Consider the following 22,733-nt stretch of genomic DNA (forward strand, 5'->3'; position numbering starts at 1 on the left):
GCAGATGCCGCCAGATACATAGGGTCCTGATCTTAGTCCTCCATCACCATGAGTTATAGTGGAAGAACAGGGCTTAGTGACCCCTCCACTACAGAGTTTAGAGGAAGAGCATATTTAGAGGGAACCAATATTAGAGGAGACACTAGAACAAATGGTGATAGGTGAAGTGTCAGAAGGAAAAATGGTGGAATATTCTCAAACACTTTCCCAAGACATTGAGGTTTAGGCAATAGGGTCGATGGAGACTGAGGCTATAGAAGAGGAACCCTCACAATAGGAGACAACTCCAGGAAAGAGTGATAAAGAGAAGGAGGTAGTAGAACATACTCCTTTGTCATCAAGAGTTTGATCCTCAATAGGAAACATCCCTAGATGGATCCTAAAGGAGATAATGAGGAGTACTAAGCCTCAATTTTGTGCTTCAGAGGAGGACATTTGTGATATTGTATGGATCCTGAATAAACCTAAGTCTCCATCACATGAGACAACACCATTGGCATTTGTCACCACCATATGGAATTAGGATTTATTTGCACAAGTGGCTCTCCCTCTTGAAGGCACAGATGGAAAAGGCCTTAGCTAGCCTTGAAGATTATGAGTTAAAGGATGTTATGTTGGGAAGACCTACATGGGATTTAGCCTGAAAAATGATGACTATGGGAGTCAAAGAGGTCCTCAAGTACATGGAACAAGAGGAGATTGAAGTCAATGCACTATGAAGACAAGTTGAGATCCTAAAGGGGTATCTAGGTGAAGTCGTTGGTCCTCTTGATCCTAAACACCTGGAGCATACTTTGAACATTGTACTTAGAGAAGGGGGAGGTGTGCAACTTGATCCATTTTTGAGAGCTTGTCAAGAGTGGTGAGAAAGTTTTGAGGAGAAAGGTGTTACCATTATCACAAGGAATTTGAAGTTACTACATGCTATGTAGGAGAACATGAATAAGATCGTAACAATTTTGAAGCAGGACTTCAGTATCATGGATGAGGTATGTGCCTAGAGTGAGGATTTGCAGACTCTACAAGCCATAAAGGACCAAAGATATTAGGTTTTGATTGACATATACACTGGAGAATAATTGGACATGATTGATGATTGGATACAAAAAATAGCAAATAACAAAACAGTAATGGAGACATTACATTAGGAGATTCATCAACTCAAGGACCAAGCCCAAGAGTGAATTTTGGAAGTAGAGAGACACTACAGTGATGCATGCTTTGATATTTTTGAAGATGAAGAATGAAAGAAATTGTTACCTAGAGAGATAGTAGTGGATAATTTCAAGAAATTTTTTGTGGAGGTTACTAATTATGAGGACATTTGACAAGCCTTTAGAATAGAAGAAGCCCTGTTAGAGTTGGACACCAAACTTGGAGATTTTGCAGAGACTCGAATTGAAGTGAACAACTATAGATAGAAGGTGAAAGATAAATATGAGGCTTTATATCTTCTAGATGCAGCTAAGATTACTAAGATGATAGAGAAAATCAAGGGTAAACATCCAAACATAGCTTTGGGATGAAGAAGAACAAAACCCAGATGCTAGAATTTTAATTTTGACACTCAGTAAAATTTTGAGTTTTGACTCAGTCAAGGTGCGTATGTCTGTAGCTCTGCATTTTCATGTAGGTCCGTAGGATTGTAGATCTACAATTCAGAGGTGCACCGATAGTTAAACTGCCAGTTCTAAAATTAGCACTTTCCATGCATTAGGAGCTCATTCTGATGACAGTTTAACTTCGACACATGCCTAGTCATGGACCAACTTCCATTTTGACGCCTCCATGCACTTCAACTTTTACTGATGGCTTCCTCCTAATTTCTCTCTCATGTATTCTTTTTTTTTGACATGTTAAGGGCTCATGCATCCAATTAATGAATAAAATATGGATGGAGTCCCTCTAAGCACCAGATTAATTATTAGTTTGTATATATTTAGTTTGTTTTATTAGATAAAAACATTTTATTACATGAAGAATGTCTCTCACTCTTAACACAAATTGAGGAGACAATTTCTTATAAATACCCCGTTGTAAAATGTAACAAGGGCCACCATTATTATGTAATAAGATTATGATTTTGGTGCTTACATTTGAAGTGTAGTCATTCTTTGTTGAATATGTCATTGTTTTGTGAATTTTGTTCATGAGATTGTGATTGAGCCAAAAGTTTATTGTGTTGTTTCTGGTTGTGCGATCTTTTAGTTCTGTTGTTTGCTACAGATTTACGAACTCTGGTGACATAACAAGCTTGAGAAGAGATCACCAAATTGTATCTGTATAGCCTTTTGTCTCGCATGAGCACACTTTCCATTGCCTTGTGATTTGATGAAAGGTGAAATGTCATACAATTGTTAAATTTTCTTACTGACAATTGCATCAGTGGATTCTAGGAAGTGTTGCTCCTACTTTCATTGGTTTCCTACCGATTTCTTCAAAAGTTTAACTTGCAACATGTTGTTTTTTGTAGCTTATGTCTATTTAGGATTTCAATTTCATGTTATTTGCTTTCAGTTTTGTTATTTTCTTTGCTAACCCCTTGTTAGAATAGGAACTCATTTTAGTCACATTGTTAGGTTGCATTCATTAAAAAAACCAAAAAATACAAAAATATTGTTCTTTTGTGTGTGATTTTGAAACAACAAATAGATTTACTTCATTTCAAGATCATAGTAGAACCAACAAAGGTCTTCTCATGAACAATCACATTTATCTTCAACTAAGTAGATTTTGGTACGTCGTAAGACAAATATTGAACCTTGGAGTTGATCCCAAAAGGATTAGCTTTTCAAGAGAGGAATTGCGCAATGGATTCCTACAATTGACCTCGTGTAAAATGACTGCCCAACATTAACCTTGAAAGAGACTAGCATGTAAAAGCATGTTAAGAAGTAAGAAAACTAAAAATATTAACCCTACTTGTTGAAATCCTTATCACTAAGTATATCACAATGCTTGAATGTTGTTGATGATGAATTTTCAATGAAGGATGTATGAAATCTCCATAAATTCAATGATTCTCATCAAAACTAATTCATGGATCTATGGATGCAGCTATGCATAAAGAAAGAAGAAGATGAATGCTAAAATGTAGATCTCCTCCCTTTACGGCCAACAAAATACTAGATATTGGAGAGGAAATACCCACAATGGAACCTTGAATCTTGAGAACACCTTGAATTCTTGATGAAAATTACCTTGAATATCATTGCTTGCAGAAACAATGCTTGAATTAGCATGTGTAGAGGCCTTATTCTTTCTTGTGGATGTCTAGTAACTTTAAAACTAAGGTACCCAATCTTCCTTTTATAATATTTTTGAGAATCCAAAGCAAGCCAATGGTGTCAAGTGATTTTCAAATTTGAATCCTTGAGAAAAAACTAATCCTGATACTAAAACTGCTCAAGTGGAGGTAGACTTGGATGACCTATACATTTATGCCCTAATTTATCTAGAGTATGAGCTACCTCACACTCATGGTAAAGTAGGTCATAAGAAAGAGTTAATCTCATCATGACAAAGTAGACAAAGAAACTACAATGCCCCGAACAGAATTGAATCTTTATCATATCCAAAACCATAACAAGAGACGTGTTTCTGAAAAAGAGAAAATGAGAAAGTGTAGTCAGCTCACCCAATAAGGTTTGTGTTCCTTATTGTGAACTACACAAAAAGGCATTTTGTGACAAAATGATAGCGTTGAATGGTCTAGCAAGTGTGTGTCATATGCCACTCGACCCATTGAAGATTAAATAAATTTTATAGCAAGTTTGCATGGCATGGTAGTCAATCCATCAAAGAGTCATCCTCAAGGGAGCTCCATGTCTTAAAAGGGGAATAAAAAATGGCCTAGGAATAAGGATGTGTGTGCCCTTAAGGGATTAGAAAAAAATCAAGATCCCAAATTGTTAATAGTTTAGAAAAGGATCAAGATAAATAATTAGGCCTCTCAAATTATTAGTAATCCTAAGAGGGATAAAAAAACAAATGATCAAGTCTCCCAGATTGTTTAGTAATCTAAAGAGGGATGAATAAACAATGAATAGGACTCTTAGACTATTATTAATCTAAAGAGGGTTCAAAATAAAGGATCGGGTCCCTCAAACTTGTTGGCTCCTGATCTAACAGAGATTTGAACAACCTTTTACAATGTCAGAAAACCTAGAAATTAGCTAAAAACCATTATGGGGTATTATGAGAGGCAAAATAAAAGGGCCAACTAACAAGACCATGAGGTCTCCTCTACTTTGAATTCTACAAGATTTAGGAGGGTTTACCTAGGCATCCATTCTTATGCACAAAATATTCTACTTTTAATATGGACTCCAAAAATGACAGATAGATTAGCATTCTTTCTTCTAATTCAATGGTAAAATAGAGGTGATAACTAGCTATTTTACCATAACCTAAACTCCATGAATCAAGCACATGAGGACATTTTAAACCTCAACAATAGAAAGTAAAATGATTGATTAATATGAATTTCTACATTATGTAAAGTATTCCAATTAGATCAACTTATAAGGATGGCTAGTGCCTTATCTATTGGGCTATAATTCACATAGATTATAAACCTATTTTTCGATCTTATCTTGACACTCAGTGAAGATATGATAAGTATGAGATCTAGAAATGAATACTAATAATCTTTTCACATAGTATCAAGATAAGATCCAGAAATAGGTGTATAATCTCTGTGAATTATAGCCCAATAGATAAGGCACTAGCCATCCTTATAAGTTGATCTAACTAGAATACTTTACATAATGCAAAAATTTGTATTAATCAATCATTTAATTTTCTATTGTTTAGGTTTAAAATGTCATCCTATTCTTGATCCATGGAGTTTAGGGTTTGGTAAAATATATAGTCATCACTCTTATGTTGCCATTGAATTAGAAGAACGAAGTCTAATCTATATGTTATTTATGGAGTCCATATTAATAGTAGAATATTAAGTGCATAAGAATGGATTCCTAGGTAAACCCGCCTGAATCTTGTAGAATTCAAAGTGGAGGAGACCTCATGGTCTTGTTAGTTGGCCTTTTTATTTTGCCTCTTAGAATATCCATAATGGTTTTTAGCTAATTCCTAGGTTTTTTTTGACATTGTAAAAGTTTATTCGAATCTTTGTTAAATTAGGAGCCAACATAACTATTGATAGTTCAATAAAGGGGTCCACTATAAATGTTTCCACTATGAAACTCTCCCAAAAGAGATAACATTTCAAGGGAAATAAGCACATGACAAAAGAGAGAGCATGAGAGGGATCTACCAACTTTGGGGTCAATATGATCATATGATAATATATAATAGTATATCAAGTATGGAATGTCATCATTCCTAAAAGGAAGTAGAACCACAACACAATTGGGGAAAAAAATGTTAGAGATATAAAGAAGAGTCATTTTGGATTGGCATCATAAAGACATAAAAGTATCAACACTACCATGTCACAAGCATCTAAGCACACTACACAATGGAATATTTATGAATATTAACACATATAGAATATAGAATGCAACTTAGAATGTCACCCTACTAAAGGATTTACATAGAGCTATTAGGCCCACCCAAGTCCATGAGATTTACAATCACCTTCTCAAAAGAATTTTTTATCCCTCTCTAAGGATCTCCTATCCTTCTCCTAAGGATCTCTTATCCTCCTCCTGAGGATCTCTTATCCTTCTCCTAGGGATCTTCTATCCTTTTCCTAAGGCTTATCCACCTAGCTATTAAGCCAACCTAGCAATGTAGGATTTCAATGTCTAATACAATTGTAAGAAAGTATAAGAAGGGTTTTGACCTAATAAAGATTGCAATTGTAACCTTGTCTATTTTAGATCAATCTTCAATTCTTTTCTTTGCTTGGCTTTTCTTCTTTGCAGTGCTGATAGCTTGTTCACCCTTCAATATCTATCTCCTTGAGTTCTTCTACTCATTACGCCAATGCACTCTATGGTCACTTGATCAACTCAGAATCTTGATGCTCTGTACTTACTCCTCACTATTTCCTCTTCTTAACACTTCACACTAGCCTCCTCTTAGCTTCTCTTACACAACCACACTTATGACCAACTCCATCTCTTCTTGCTTCTTTGATCTCTGACCTGTGACTCCTTATAAAGAAGCTATGTTCTTCATTGCCCGCTCAAGTCTTCCTGCTCATCAATTTGAATTGATCTAAGAAAATGATATTGTTTTCCCTCCAAATTGTTTCTTCTAGAAACTTCATGATAAGTCCATCAACATTCACCTTGAATTAGTTTTCATGGTTTACATAAAATTCTATGACATCTACTTATCATCCTTATCATCCAACTTATTCACAAAATTTGATGTGACAAACTTATCGTTACTAATCTAGCGAATCTTTTGACTTAACAAATAATGCAGCAACTTGGCATCATTGGTTTATTGATGCTCAGCTCCTTCTGTGTTACTCGGACTCTTCTACATTTACTAATGCTCAACACCTAAAGAAATTTTCTCGGCATGCATTACCTTTTTCTGATTCTCGGCACTTGAACAATTTTGTGTTACTCGGTACCTGAACAATTCTGTGTTGCTCGACACCTAAAGGATTGCTCGGCACACACTAAAGTTGAACTTGCTCGGCTTCAACTAAGAATTTGCTTGGCTCTCACTAGCTTGCTCGGCTCTCTCAAATGAACTTAGTTAGGCTTTACAAATGACTTAGTTAAACCTTACATTTTGAGTGTATCTGAGTGTGTCCATTCCCTTTGTCTTAGAATATGTCATCAATACACTATTTCATCAATGGCTTAGCTGATCCTTATACTTCATTATAACATCATAACTTCAACCTTTATGTAGGTGCTCTAGTTACATCTTATTGATTGCCTCCTCCTTGTCAATCAGCCAATTGATAGTATTTGAATCACTTAAGCAATTGTCATTCCTACAAGTAGCAAGTTTGACATCAATGAAAAAACAATAATTGAAAACATTCTTTATTGGCTCCATTATTCTTCATTCATGATCTTTTCAATCATTTTCAACAATCTCCCTCTTTGGTATTGATGGCAAACCAAACTGATCAATTGATCAACTAAGTTACCGCCAAAAATATATATGTTTTCTATTTGGTATATAACTCCCTCTTTTGTTGATACAAACTGAATCCTTTGTTCTGCTTCTCCCTTTTGACTACTGCATCCTTACTCTGTATTCTTGATCCTTCCTTCATAGCTACTTGCTGATCAATACCTTATCTCTTCTTAATATTCTTATCTCTTCTGAATCTCCCTCTTTCATATACATCTCCCTCTTACTTTGTATTGATCAATTTCTCATAAATCTCCCTCTTTAACATAAATGCCAAAGATGTAGCATCTTCAACATGCTAAATATAAGCTTTGCATCTTATGTTTTCTCCCTCTGTCACCATGCTTCTGACTGATCTGGAGTTTCTACTCCTGTTGTCATCCTCTACATCATTCTTCTAATATTTAAATGATCTACTCCTGTTGATGCAGGGCAGCTTCTTTTTTGCTTTAGACAACTTCAGTTAGGGGCATTACCCCCAACTTGCCTCTAAGATATTCATAATGATCCTTGGGAAATGGTTTGGTGAAGATATCTGCAATTTGTTCCTTTGTGTGAATGTACTCCATCTTCACTTGTTTGTCTTCCACTAATTCTCTGTCATAGTGATACTTGATTGCAATATGCTTGGTTTTTGCATGCATTACTGAATTTTTGGATATGTTTATAGCACTTGTATTATCACAATATAGTATCACAGGTTTGGTTACCTCTTCTTTCATTCCTTTCAATAGATTTTTAAGCCACACAATATTTGTGCAATTGACTGTTGCTACCACATTATGCTTCTACAATGGACTGAGATGTGCAGGTTTGTTTCTTGCTAGTCCAAGTAACTAGCCTTTTACCTAAGAATAATGCTCCTCCACTTGTGCTTTTCCTGTCATCAATATTGCCTCTCCAATCTACATATGTGTATGCATTGAGCTCAAACTTCTCATTCTTTTTGTAGTATAGGTCAAAATCATCAGTTCCTTTGAGATACCTCATTATCCTTTTTACTGCCATGAGATGATTTTCTTTAGGATTAGCAGAGAATCTAGCCACTATTCTAACTATTAATGCTATGTCTGGTCTACTATGTACAACATATTGTAGTTTTTCAATCATGGATCTATACATTGTTTGATTGACTTCAGCTGATTCATCATTTTTGGATAGCTTATGTCCTGTTGCCATTGGTGTGCTAACTGGTTTGGAGTCTTCCAATACAAATGTCTTGAGCATCTCTTTGATGTACTTTGATTGTGTGTCAAATATACCATGTTTTAGTTGATGTACTTGCAATCCAAAAAAGAACTTGATTTCTCCAAACATAGACATCTCAAACTCATGTTTCATTTTGTCAGCAAAACTTTTGCAAAGTGCTTCCTTTCATCCAAAAACTATGTCATCCACAAAGATTTCCAATACAAGGATATCCTTACCTTTTTTTGATTTGATATACATGTTGTTCTTATCATCAGTTCTTTCAAATCCTATTTGCACTAGATACTTGTGAAGTCTCTCATACCAAGCTCTAGGGGCTTGCTTTAATCCATATAGAGCCTTATGCAATTTGCATATCTTTTTTTTTTTTTTTCCATCAAAAAATCCTTCTGGTTACTCTATGTAGACTTCCTCTTCAAGTATACAATTAAAAAATGCAGACTTAACATCCATTTGATAGACTTTAAATCCTTTGAAGGCTGCATATGCCAGTAAGGTCCTTACTCCTTCCATTCTGGCAATTGGAGCAAAAGTTTCTCCATAGTCTAGTCCTTCTTCTTGTGCATACCCTTTACAAACTAGTCTTGCCTTGTTCCTTGTGATTTTACCATTCTCATCTAACTTATTTGTAAACACCCACTTGGTTCCAATCACATTCTTGTCAATTGGTCTTGAGACGAAGGTCCATGTCTTATTCTTTTCAATTTGTTCTATTTCTTCTTTCATAGCATTGTACCATTCATCATCTTTTATGGCTTCACTTAGTGTTTTTGGTTCCATTTTTCTGAGTAGGCATATCTCACTTCTGAGTCTATTCCTTATCATTGGTCCTGCCTCTTTGTTTCCAATAATTTGATCTATAGGATGATGTCTTCTTACATACTTTGCTAATACTGGTTCTTTCCTTGTTTGCATGTTGTCTCTTTCAGAATCTGAATCTTCATGTGTATTTTCATCAGATATTTCTTCATTTCCTTCATGTTGATAATTTTCAAAATCTAAATGAACATTCTCTATATTCTGCAACTCGACTTCTGAATGTGTTTGATGCTCCACATTCATTGTCTGTGACTCGGTAGATATTGGATTTTGTTTCTGATTGTCATTCTAAGTTACAACTTCATTATCATTAGGCATGCCTTCATAAAAGTATACAAAGGTCTTGTATTGTTTTGCTTTCTTGGTGTTCTCAACATTTTGAACTTTTGCAAGCTCATCAAATTTCACATTTGTGCTTCCTACTACTTTGTTAATGTTAACTTTCAAGCACTTATAAACTTTTCTTCTAGTAGAATAACCAAGAAATGTGCCTTCCTCACTTTTTGCATCAAACTTTCCATTTTTAGACTCTTTATATATATAGCATTTGCATCCAAATATTTTGAAATGTTTTATATTAGGAGAATGCCCATACCATAATTCAAAAGGTGTTGCATTTGTACCTTTCTTGACTTGAACTCTGTTGAGTGTGTAGACTGCAATACTTATAGCTTCTTTCCAGTACTTGAGTGCAAAAATTTTCTCCATCATTAAGGTCCTAGCACAGTAAAAAACTGATCTATTCCTTCTTTCTACTATACAATTCTGAGGTGGTGTCCTAGGTGTTGATGTCTGCCTTTTGATTCCTCTTTCGTTGCAGAATTCTTCAAATTCTCTTGATGTGAATTCACATCCTCTATTAGATCTGATACATTTTAGGCTCTTTCCAGTCTCTTTCTCAACTCTGGCCAAGTACCATTTGAACATTTGGAATGAATTTGATTTTTGTTTCAGGAACATGACTGTCATCATCCTTGAATAGTCATCTACAAATAGCATTATGTATCTGTCACCTTTGTAACTTTGCACTTCAATAGGACCACACAAGTCAGTATGAACTAGCTCTAATACTTCATTAGAAGTATAAGCCTTGCTTTTGAAAGTTGACTGGGTCATCTTCCCTAGTTGGCATTGTTTGTACATGGTGTTATCAGGTTTCTTCAACTTTGGTAGACCTCTAACTTTCTTCATTTTGTTGATGCTTATCAGATTGTCAAAATTTACATGACATAGCCTTGTTCCATAACCATACATCATCGGTTTGAACAATGAGACAAGCAGCATCTTCCATGTCTAGGTAGAACAAATTACTCCTAGTCTAGTCACCTTTCCCTATTAGACTTCCTTGAGAATCAAAGATCTTGGCAACTCTATTTTCAAATTCAACCGTACATCCTATGTTGCCTAACTGTGAAACACTTAGCAAGTTATAATTTAGGCCTCCAACATAATATGCATTATCACATGATATCTTTTCAGTAAGCTTGATACTACCTTTCCCTTTGATCTGACATGGTGCATTGTTACCAAATCTAACACTATTTCCTTCATATTGAGTAAAGGAAATGAACTTACTTTTATCTCCAGTCATGTGATGAGAGCATCTACTATCTATGATCCATTTGTTATTCTTGTTCATGCAGATTACCAGGGCAGTTGCTTCATCTTCATCTGATTCATCTTTCATAGCCACATAGACTACTTCATCATCATTCTTGTCAGAGTCTTCTTCAACAATATAGCATCTTTTTCCTTTACCTTTGTAGTCCTTGTTGTCCTCTTTCTTGTTCTTGAAGTTGCCTCCATCCTTGTAATTTTTCTTTTGTGTGCATCTGGCTGCAATGTGACCAACTTCATTACAATTAAAACAAATGATTGGCATCTTACCTTTGAATTTGCCTCTTCCTCTGTGAAATCTTCTTGCTAGTAATGCCTCCAATTGGTCTACATCATCTTGATCAGTGCTACTATCACTGGATACATGCTTTCCTTTTCCACTCTTTTTCTTTGTTTGCACCTCCTCATTGTCTTTTATTGTCATCTTGGCTCTAAATGCAGCTCCAAAGTTTTCTAGCTTGTAGTTGTCAAAGTTGGATAGCTCAAAGGCAATGAGTCTTCTAATTATTCCTTCAAATTATAATGTGTTTCTTGGTACACACCTTAGCACTTGGATGGCTGATACTCTTATAGCATAAATAGGAAACAAAGTTCTCAAGTATTTTCTACATACTATTTCTTTTGCTAACTATCCTCCTAGGCTTCTTATGGCACTTACCACTTCCTTCATCCTTGCACCATGTTGAGCAACATTCTTTCCTTCTTTCATTTTCATGTCATCAAACTTTCCTCTTAGACTCTCTTTTGGCTCTCTTGACATTATAATCTCCTCCATAGATTCTTGATAATGTTTCCCACATTTGATGTGCAGTACCACATTCTTTGATGTCATCATACTCGGTATAGCTTAGTGCTGAAGAAATACCTAACATTGCTTGATTGTGCTCCTTCTTCTTGCTCATGTCATCTGCAGTGAGGGGTCCTGCAGGGTCTACATGATCAACTATGATTGAGGTCTGTGCATAGTCACCTATTGATCCAAAGTGCAACTTCATCAGACTTTGCCATGCAACAAAGTTGTCTTTGTTTAGCTTGGGAACTTCTCTCTTGAACATTTTGATCTTCCTATTGCTAGTACCTTGAAATAAATTAGTAGTGTGCTCTAATACCAATTGTTAGAATTCTTTTAAAATAACTAAGAGGGGGGGTGAATCAGTTATCCAAGGTCAATAATGTCCAATCCAAACTTTTTGTCAAATCCTTAATGGCATACAATTGAAATTATCATGCATGCAATTAAACATTAAACAATCATGAAAAATAAACATGCATCACACCATAACACAAAGGATTTTGGTGACCCAAAAACCCTCCAGGAATAGGAAGGTAAAACTAGGGTGGGGATGATACCCACAAGATAACTATGCAATTGATTTCAACCACTTCTGATGGTTTGCCCTATTAAAGGCCTACATAGTTAAAGGCTTTACACACTGTTAAATGTGACCCTATTAAAATATTTCTACACCCTGTTAAGAGTGTTCCCTGTTAGAGGACTTAAGAACATTCAACTTAGAATGTCACCCTGTTAAAGGATTTACATAGAGCTGTTAGGCCCACCCAAGTCCATGCGATTTACAGTCACCTTCTCAAAAGAATCTTTTATCCCTCTTTAAGGATCTCCTATCCTTTTCCTAAGGATCTCTTATCCTCCTCTTGAGGATCTCTTATCCTTCTCCTGGGGATCTTCTATCATTTTGCTAAGGCTTATCCACCTAGCTATTAAGCTAACCTAGAAATGTAGGATTTCAATGTCTAATACAATGGTAAGAAAGTATTAGAAGGATTTTGACCTGATAAAGATTGCAACTCTAACCTTGCAGATTTCATATCACTCTTCAATTCTTTTCTTTGCTTGGCTTTTCTTCCATGCAGTGCTGACAGCTTGTTCACCCTTCAAGATCTATCTCCTTGAGTTCTTCTACTCATTATGCCAATGCACTCTATGGTCACTTGATCAACTCAAAGTCTTGATGCTCTGTACTTACTCCTCATTGTGTCCTCTTCTTGACACTTCACAGTAGCCTCCTCTTGGCTTCTCTTACACAACCACACTTATGACCAACTCCCTCTCTTCTCGCTTCTTTGATCTCTGACCTGTGACTCCTTATAAAGAAGTTTTGTTCTTCATTTTCCACTCAAGTCTTCCTACTCATCAATTTGAATTGATCTAAGAAAATAATATTGTTTTCCCTCCAAATTGTTTCTTCCAGAAACTTCATGATAAGTCCATCAACATTCACCTTGAATTGGTTTGCGTGGTTTACATAAAATTATGTGGAATCTACTCATCATCCTTATCATCCAACTTATTCAAAAAATTCAATGTAACAAACTTATCATTACTGATCTGGCGAATATTTTGACTTAACAAATAATGCAGCAACTCGACATCATTGGTTTACTGATGCTCGGCTCCTTCTGTGTTACTTGGCTTCTTCTGCATTTACTGATGCTCGGCACCTAAAGAAATTTTCTCGACATCCATTACCTTTTTCTGATGCTTAGCACCTAAACAATTCTGTGTTACTCAGCACTTGAAGGATTTCTCAGTACACAGTGCTCTAGTTACATCGTATTGATTGCCTCCTCCTTTTCAATCAACCAATTGATAATATTTGGATCACTTAAAGCAATTGTCATTCCTGCAAGTAGCAAGTTTGACATCAATGGCAAAAAAATGATTGAAAACATTCTTTACCAGTTCTATTATTCTTTATTCATGATCTTTTCAATCATTTCCAACATTGAGAAATATTTTGTAAATGAGAAATAGGTGGGGTAGGTAAGATAACTACAAAAGGATGAATGTTACATCTCATTTTTTTTGCTCAATTTAGAAATGTTCATACAACTGTTGAGGCTTCATGTGAAGTGAGTTGACAAGTAAAATAAGTTATGACCATGTGAAGTGGGAAGATTTTCAATCTTTATAATTTCAGAGGAAGATGACATGATAGTTAATCATTATGATGTTATTATAATGTTATCTAGAAATTCATGAAACTTTGGTATTCATCATGAATTCATGGGAAGTGAAATGGTGGTTAGCCATTATAATGGCTTACGAATAAAAACTTATTATAGCAATTGTGATTATATTAAGGAGTATGATATTATCATGGATAAATTCTTCCTCGAGGGAGCACGTTGAAGGGGGGAAGCATTTCCAGGAAGGAATTGAGCATGGGGGAACCACCTACCATTGAGAAAATAGGTAGGAGTCCTAAACCACCATAGCCAAGGAAAATGGCTAGAAAAGAAAGGATATACTAAGGGACATAATGAGCTAATTGATCCAACTTATACAATTTAATAATTACTCAAGATTAAATCAATTGAGAACAATATTTAGCTTTAAGAAATATCATTTTATGTTTTAATATTATCTTATGTCATGAGCCCCTATATGCTATATAATTTAAAATTGTTATATGTTATTATACTATTATTAATATTTCTTTGCTATAGTTTATCTTTCACCTTCAATGACCACATTCTATATGTTCTTATCAGCCCTTTATATTTTGTTGTGGGTGGCCATATTAATAATGATAATTTAATCGTCACTTTCAACTGATGGCCAAGAATCTTTTAACTCTTGCCACACTTGCATCCTTTTCATAACTAAGTCGAGACGGCTACTTTTTTTGTTTTTTGATGATATGATAGCTCTTGATCGAATATTATATCTTTTCTTCTTGGAAAACAGGTCACTACCTCATTTTTTATCTCTTCTTTTGTTCTCAATATTTATTTGCAACTTGTTAAACCTCTTAGAGGTGTTTGCGGTCAATGTTTTCATACTCTAGTGCTTAGTTAATCATTCACAGTTAAAGCCCCTTGGAGTGAGGTATTTCATGCATTAGCAAGTGTTGTGATACTATGAAAGTCGACCAATAAAAAATATCTAATGCTATTTTATTGATTATGAATGAAATTATATCCATTCCTTATGTACAATATTATTGTGCTGAACTATAATATCACTCTTTTAAGAAAATTTCTTATTGAAATAGAACCAGCATGTGTGCAACTTATACAGGAGTATTTGCAATATACTTCTTATGATATCTTTACCTTGAAAATTTAGATTTATAAAAGATAAAATATCTATTACAATGTGCAATGGTAAGTCAAAATAGCTGATTAGCTAGATAATTAAAGGAACTATCTTTATGTTACCAATACCATAATTGAATATATACTAGCTATTATATGAATGCTTAATCATTTTCAAATTTCCTTGTGAAGTGCTTATGCCAAAATGATAGAAGAATTGGCCATGCATAATATGAATTTAAATTTAGAGTTTTCTTTACTAAGCCAAGACTAGTTAGGCAGATTATTGGTTGTGGTTACCATGACTCATACATCCACATGATGAATCATCCAAGAAGACCACCATGCTCAAGATGAAGGGTGTGAGAAAGAAATCATTGAACTATGGATAGTTTGGTAAAAAGAAAGAATCATTAGTAACTAAAAAAATCAATGTGTTTGATTAAGAACTAGTGTTAGCTCATGATAGTATAGAGAATAGGTCTTGATAGTCCAAAGAATAGGTCTTGTTGTATAGTTGAGTAGCGGTTTGCTACTCTAACACCACTATGCTCAGTGGTTGAATAATCAAGGCTTTCATAAGACAAATATATGATCTACATTCAAATATTTTCTAGTTATGGTTATTTTATTTTATGAATTTTCAATTTAAAGTTGAAGTTATGTTAGCCGCTTAATATAATTTAATCACTTATTTCCTTTCAGTTTTTCTATTATAGCCATTGGTTCTCTTTCATATGATTATGTAAAGTGGTTGTAAAACTATCTTCATATGATTATCAATAGTAAGGTGTATCTATTAGTAGAGAATGATCACTTTTTCTATTAAGTAATGGTTAGCTATGATGACAGCTAGATATATTGCATTTACTAGTTAAGTATACTTTCAATTATTGGTTAAGGAAATTCAATGTTGATAAGAATTGATCTCTATCATATAAACATGTAAAATAACTATTATAATTGTCTTCTTGTGCTCATGAATATAAAAAATGACTATCTTCAATGATATGATAGTTGTTAGCTAAGGTTAGGAAAAAAGGGATATTGCAATCAACTTTAAGGAGACTAAGTTCAAGAATCTTATCTAGTTTATATCACCGGTGGGATCAATAACGATGATCAAGACTTAGTAGCTAGTTTTTTAGGTAGTGAAGGAAAAAAAAAGTCTATTTCAACACAATCTTGAGAAAAAGAAGGTTGGATAAGAGAATGATGGATAGTGATAATTTCTCCATTGTTAGGAAATTTGAAGCATCCATGGATACAAGAAAATACAACTTGCATGGAAGAAAGTCATTGAATACCAAGATTATCTTGAAATTGATCATAAGTAGGGATGAAAATAACTTTACCCTCAAGATTCAAAGGAAGAGATATAGAACCCTAAGGGCAATAATGGAAATAATTACAAGTTTGAATCTCTACTTCATATCTATCATATGTATCATTATGAAATCATTTGGTAAAAAGATGTTTTTCAATGATAATATTAACTAGTGAAGAGCAGTCAATCAAAACACCATGGGAACCTAAAAATCAAACCTTAAGCAAACCCTAATTATGAAAAAAAAAATATAACCCAAAAACCCTAACTCTCAAAACTGTTAAAAAACACCATTAACTCCTAAAAAACCCTCTGAAAAACTAAAAGAGCACATATGGTGCACCTCAGAGGTGTGTGAGGTGTGTCTTCTTCTATGCAAAGGGTAGGATAATAAAAATTAAAGGGTGTTTGAATCTTAGTAAAGGTGTACAGTTGTGCAGCTTAGATAGGTGCACAACTGCACACTGTGGAAATTATTTTTTTAGTTTAGCTTTTTTAAGTTTTAAGATTAATGCAAAAAGAAGGTGCACAGCTACACACCTTTAAGTGTTGCTTAGTATTTTGTGTGTTGTTTAGGAAGGCGTAGAGTGAGCAGAGAGGTGCTCCTCAGGGGGCACGAAAGTGCAGAGTGCGAGAGCTAGAGGAGTGACAAGGAGTTGTGTGAGGAGAGAGGCAAGGGTCCCCTGCTTAATAGGCTCAGGATCTAGTGCACCTCTTGGAGGTGCATAGTTGCACAGCTACACTGCTACACACTTCCAAGAGGGAAGTGCTTTCCTTAGTATCTTAGCACAATAGCTCACTTGGTGAGGTGTGCTAGTGCACCTCTCACATTGAAAAAATGACTTTCTCCTTCAGAGATATAGCTTCTGATTTCTAGGTTTTTGGGAAGGGACTCAAATTAGCTAAAAAATACTATGAAAAATCCTAAAAAAAGACTCAGACCTTGGACTAGGGATCTAGAAAGCTAAAAAATAAAGTAGGGGGTCCCATTTTGAGTACAAAATGGGGCGTGTGTTGTGAAAGCACAACACCTAGTAATGTTTCATGACTTTTTCCTTAGGGAGTATTTAATATCCATATCAGAGAACCTATATTCTAGATTTCAAGTCATTTTGACATGTCTTGAATAGGTTTTGAATCCCTCAAAGTTGATCTTTTATTGTTGTCATGTTGATGCAAATTGTTCAAAATTCTAGGAGGCCCTGTTTGACTTGTTATAAATTTGACTTAGTTGACCAAAATGATAAAATTCCTTTTGCATTGCATTCTAGAGGTTAGTGACTTATTATGTTTCATATTTGAGCTTATGATGAATCGATTTGATCAATTTTCAAACATAATTCCAAATACAATTTGTAAAGTTTTACTAGTGTCATAGAGTGCAGATTGGTCGGTACCCCTAGTCATGATGTCATACTCTAAATTCATGATAGGTGAGATAAAATGGATTGCACCATTGCTTTCTACTCTAAAAATTCTTTTAAGTGTATTAGTTTGCAAGTCTTGATGAATTCGTCTGCACACTTTCCTAGGTCCATTTATTTTGCAAAAATTGATTTTCTACCATTGTTTCCAAAGTTACAACTCCATGTAGCCCACTTTGACCACTCACCAAATTTTCTTTGTTATTTTTCATGAGCCCAAATCATAGATTCATATTCTCCTCATGATAGTGAACTAGTTTCCAAGTTTTTGTTTCCCCAAGTGTCAATTTGACCTATTTTTGAAGCCAAAACTGAACATGATTTATGGTTTTCTAACATGTTTGCTTGCAGGCAGTTTTGAGAAGTCAACTTTGATGGTCGATATCTTTTGACTGAGAATTTTTCATGAGATCAAATTTCACAGGGTAAGAGAATGTGGAACAAAGACTCATTGTATCTATTTTTAGAGCCTGGTCAGGTGTTTTAGTTAGTTTTTAAAGCCAGTCAGAGGACCTCTTGGCACAAAACTGATAGTTTATAAGAAAGGCTGAAAGTTAGTTCTAAATGATGTGATAGTGATTGAATTTTGATCAAATTAGCATCAGATGATTAATAGATCAATTTGATAATTCAATTGTTTTGAAACAAAAGTTTTTTAAAGTTGGCCCCACTTTGGGGCCCGACTGATTTCATCATATCGGTAGGATATTCTGAATTCAAGATGTTTAAGAGACGTCATGTCTATTTTGTGCATTTTAATTCTTTGGCATGCGAACGTAATCTTTCAAACCAAATAGATAAAATTTGGATACATGTGCAGGATATGAACATTGAGGAAAATGACTGCACACACAAACAAAGAGGAGTCCCTCTATTTGATGGTAGTGTTGACATAAAGAAATGCAATTTGACTTTGCTTTCTGTCAATTTGACTCAATTGGGATCGTGTAGCACAAAAGCATCTGCAACGCCTTTTTAAAGATGAGGTTGAATGATGAGGAACCATTTTGATTATCAAACTTTAGAAGACAAAAATGAATATGGATAAATTCATCTGTGGAAGATGTGTTAACTAAGTCTAGTGATGTTTTTCTTGAAGCTACACCAGATCAATGACATGTACTTTTCAATCCAATATTGCCAATTAAAATGAGTTTTTGCTAAGAAGAATAGTGACTCAAGAGTGGAGAAATGCCATTGAAGTAGTGTGAAATGTTTGAGGTATTTTTACACTTGTATGCAGACAGTTGTGCAGAGTGCTTCCAAGGAAGATATTTTGTCTCTTTGCCATGTAATGCAAGAGGAGTTTCATATATCAACACCCATGTATGGAAGCTAACCAATAATCGTGAGTTGGCCCATGTCTGGTCAAGGTGGAAGCTAAAATTAGATGTGTTTTTGTTCCATACACACTTGTAGGTTATGATTTCAAAGTGAGGAGCTCGGTGCAGAGCTTACCTATGAGAAGGGCAGGGATGGGGTGCCAGTGTTAAGTGAATGGCCCTGCATCCTACTGTTGCCCCTTTGAAATGATTCACCTCTATCTTAGTGGATGAAAACAACTCATCAAATGGATCGTAGTGGACCACACATTTTCAAATGAGCCAAGAAGTATTATTGTTTCAATGGATTGTGATACACTACATATTCTAAATTTATGCAAAGCTGCACTAATGACAGGTCGAATATTCTGTGGAACCAAATTTCAAGGATTACAAAGTTATTATTTCTCATCATTTACAATTTGGAGTGTCCCATCTTTTAGATGGACAGGTTTGGTTCCGTATTGCATTGTGGATGGTTCTATTCTTCATTTTTAGCTTAATAAGAAAGCCAACAGGATGTTTCTTTGGATGTGAGTAATCCCATTGCTGTGGGTTAGGGAGAAATGGGGCTTGTGAGCTGTAGTTCAAAAATTTTGACGATTACTAAGTCCCACATGCATTATGAGGAGGGTTATTATATGTCAATTCATAAAAGTGTAATGTCTTAAAGGTAGCACCTTTTAGAGATGTCGAACTTTGCATGAGGGGGAAGGGCCGACATGGCCAATTGGACAGAATAAAGATATTTTAGACCTAGCATGTGGATTGAAGATGCTAACATTAGCGACAATGTATAACTCCTAACAAACTAAAATGGGACATGTGGCGCTAGATGGACCAATCAAAAATTGACATGTGGTAGGGTGACATAGACCTTTCATGCTTCTCGAGGTAATGGCATGGTAGATAGTGCCATGTGTTGTGATGTTGCTATGTCATGATGATATGGCACCATGTTGAGGTGTCATGCAACATAGTGACCAATAATGGTGTAGGATGACAAGGCAGTGACATGGTGCTATTGACTGGATGCTAACGTAAACTGAGGTGCCACATATCACAACATTGCTATGTTGTAATGATGTGGCACCATGTTGAGTAGGATGGAGACATAGCCACTGGTGGCATGGCTACATGTGGCAAAAGAGGGACCAATGGGATGGTGACACGTGGCACCTAGGTGGCAGTTGTCAAATGACTGAGCAAGTAATGGGCCAATCTCAGTCAAACTCAGTTAACCCAGATGAAATTTTGGAGGGAAATATCAAATTCATAAAAATCAATATTTTATTACTTTTCTTTCTAAAATCATGTGCGGGTATTTTTAAAACAAAAGGATTATAAGACAGAGTTTTAACTTTAGGAAATTTTAAATACTTGTCATAAAAATGCAGTTTGAAGCCTAAATAGGAGCCTAATTTTTATTTTAAGATTTTGGGCATTTCTAGTAAGAAAGTATAGCACTGTTATATATTGCCAGAATTGGGAGTGAATAAACTTTCTATTTTTAGAGTTTATTTTTGTAGAGGAGGCCATTAGTTCAAGTTATGCAAGGATTTGTCTTAGGTGTCCATTTTTTCAATTTCATTCAGTTTGGGCAGTTCAAATTTGATTTCTAGTAAAATGGTGAACTAAGTGAACATAAGAGGTAGTATGAATGTAGTTAGGGGAAAATTTATTTACCTCCAAGTTAGTTGAATCAAGGTATTATTAGCATTTCAGATATTTTGGTAACACAAGGGTTTTCATCATTGAAGAAGATATATTTCAAGTTTGTTACAAAATAGTGATGAAAATCATATCTAATTTCAGTCTTAGAAAGAGAATAGATGTTTTAAAACAATAGGGAATGAGGATTCAAGTGGACACATGTCACTTCTAGATCAGATCCAAGATTTCATTCCTTTCCTATAACTTTCTCTTTTTGATTTATTGTAAGGGTTGGCAGTTTTCACTGTGAGACCAAAGGTTCCAGTTTTGATGTGTTTTCAACATGATGATACCATTCTTCAACATATTTCTCTTGTATAAACAACATTATTTAAGCTACTATAGATAGTTGTGATCTATTTAGTGGTTTTATGAATTTTTTGCATGTATCTTAATGTATAATTTCAGAGAAATGAATACAAATGAGCATGAATCTCTTAGTTTCATTATGATTCTTGTCTCCAATCTCTATAATCTGCAATGTTATGTGGTTTAGGGACAAAGAAATGAGATGCATTTGCATCCCCTTAAGGTTGTATGTCTGATATATTTTTTTGTTGGAACAAAGGGCCAAGTAAATGCTTGATTTATTTGACAGGGTTGCTGGTTATTTGAGAAGGATACTTCATGAGAATGAAGTCTTTATGAACACTGGAATGTCTAATTCACAAAGTGATAAGATAGATCAAATATCTTGATGTATTGAATATGTTAATGGTATCATAGATGTATGTGTGTGATTTATGGAATTTCCCAATAGATAAGGCACTAATCAGCTAAAAGATCAACTTGTTCTTATTGCTGCATATTTGGGGTTTTGCTGAAATCAAATTTAATCAATCATCTGTTTCTCTTTTTGTTTAAGAGCTAAAAGGATGCCCTCACTTAGCTTATCAATTTCTTAGGTCATGTCATTAGCTATTTCATGTCTATGATCTTTGCATAAGTACAAAAGATATAAGGGTTTAATCTACTTTGTTAGATTCAAGTTTATGTTTTAGCACCAGTACATCTAAGTGATCTGAGGTCCACCCACCTAGGTTTTGCAGAGCCTAAAGTAGAAGAAGGGTCTAGCCTTATAGTTGGCCTGGTGTCTGAAAGGGTATGGTGAAAATGGGAAGTAGCTTCCCCTAGATGTAGCTTATTCTCATTGGGGTAATTTAAAACCATGATGTTTCAAAACACCAACATAATCTTGGGTAGAGCATGGCAAGTTTATGTTAAGGCCTTGTATGATGGCAGAGAAAATACTTATCTTATTAACAAGAATGGGAAATTTTTTGTTATGGGTTCACTACTGGATGATGAGATGGCATGGGGAATGTCAATGACATGGTTGATGATAAGAAGAGAGTTCTTAAGGTGTAAGGAACATGAAGACAATTAGAGAGTATGGACTTGTTTTAGGAGGAGTGATGGTGCTCTGTGCCCTTTTCTATTCCACACCATTTAGTTTCTCCCTCAGGGATGCAACTTCAACCTCCAATCCCTGGCCTGCACTTCTTCTATCCTCTGTACTTTGTTTAAATTTCATTGATTAATAGTCCTTTGTCACTTTCCAGCTTAGAAAAGGGGAAAAATTGCCTTCATGTCTTATTTTAGGGATTTTATAATCTTACAATCACTTTGAAATAAAAACCCTTCATATCCTCATAGGGAAGAAATTTTTTCTTTATGATCTTATGATCTACTATGTTTCATATCTTTGAAGAGGCCTTTTAAGTTTCTTATGATCTTATGAGCCATAGCTTATCGTACAATTGGAACACTAGAAGCAATGTCTTTTTCTAGAGCTATGAACTTACACTTAGCATTTTATAAACCTATTTGTAGCATTAGAAACATATATTTTAGCTCTTATGATCTTATGATCATAGCTTTACATAACATCAAATCTCTCTTTCTCCTACTTTATGATCTCTTGATCACAATTGACTAAGCCTCTTCACAACTTCATAAGTTATCTCTTAATTGTTGCCTTTACCTTCTGATCATACATTACCTACTATCTCCCCTTTTGTTGTAACTTCAAAGACTCTTGCACTCACTTTATACTATCCCTTATGACCATATGCTCACTTTTATTTCATGGCTTTAGAAACCCTTACTATTTGCTCTTGCAATACCTATCTGAATTTATCCTTGTCTTTGATTCGTGGCCTCACAACC

This window comes from Cupressus sempervirens, chromosome 7 (genome assembly GCF_028749045.1).
Source record: "Cupressus sempervirens isolate cs-2001-9-10 chromosome 7, ASM2874904v1, whole genome shotgun sequence".
Taxonomy (NCBI): Eukaryota; Viridiplantae; Streptophyta; class Pinopsida; order Cupressales; family Cupressaceae; genus Cupressus; species Cupressus sempervirens.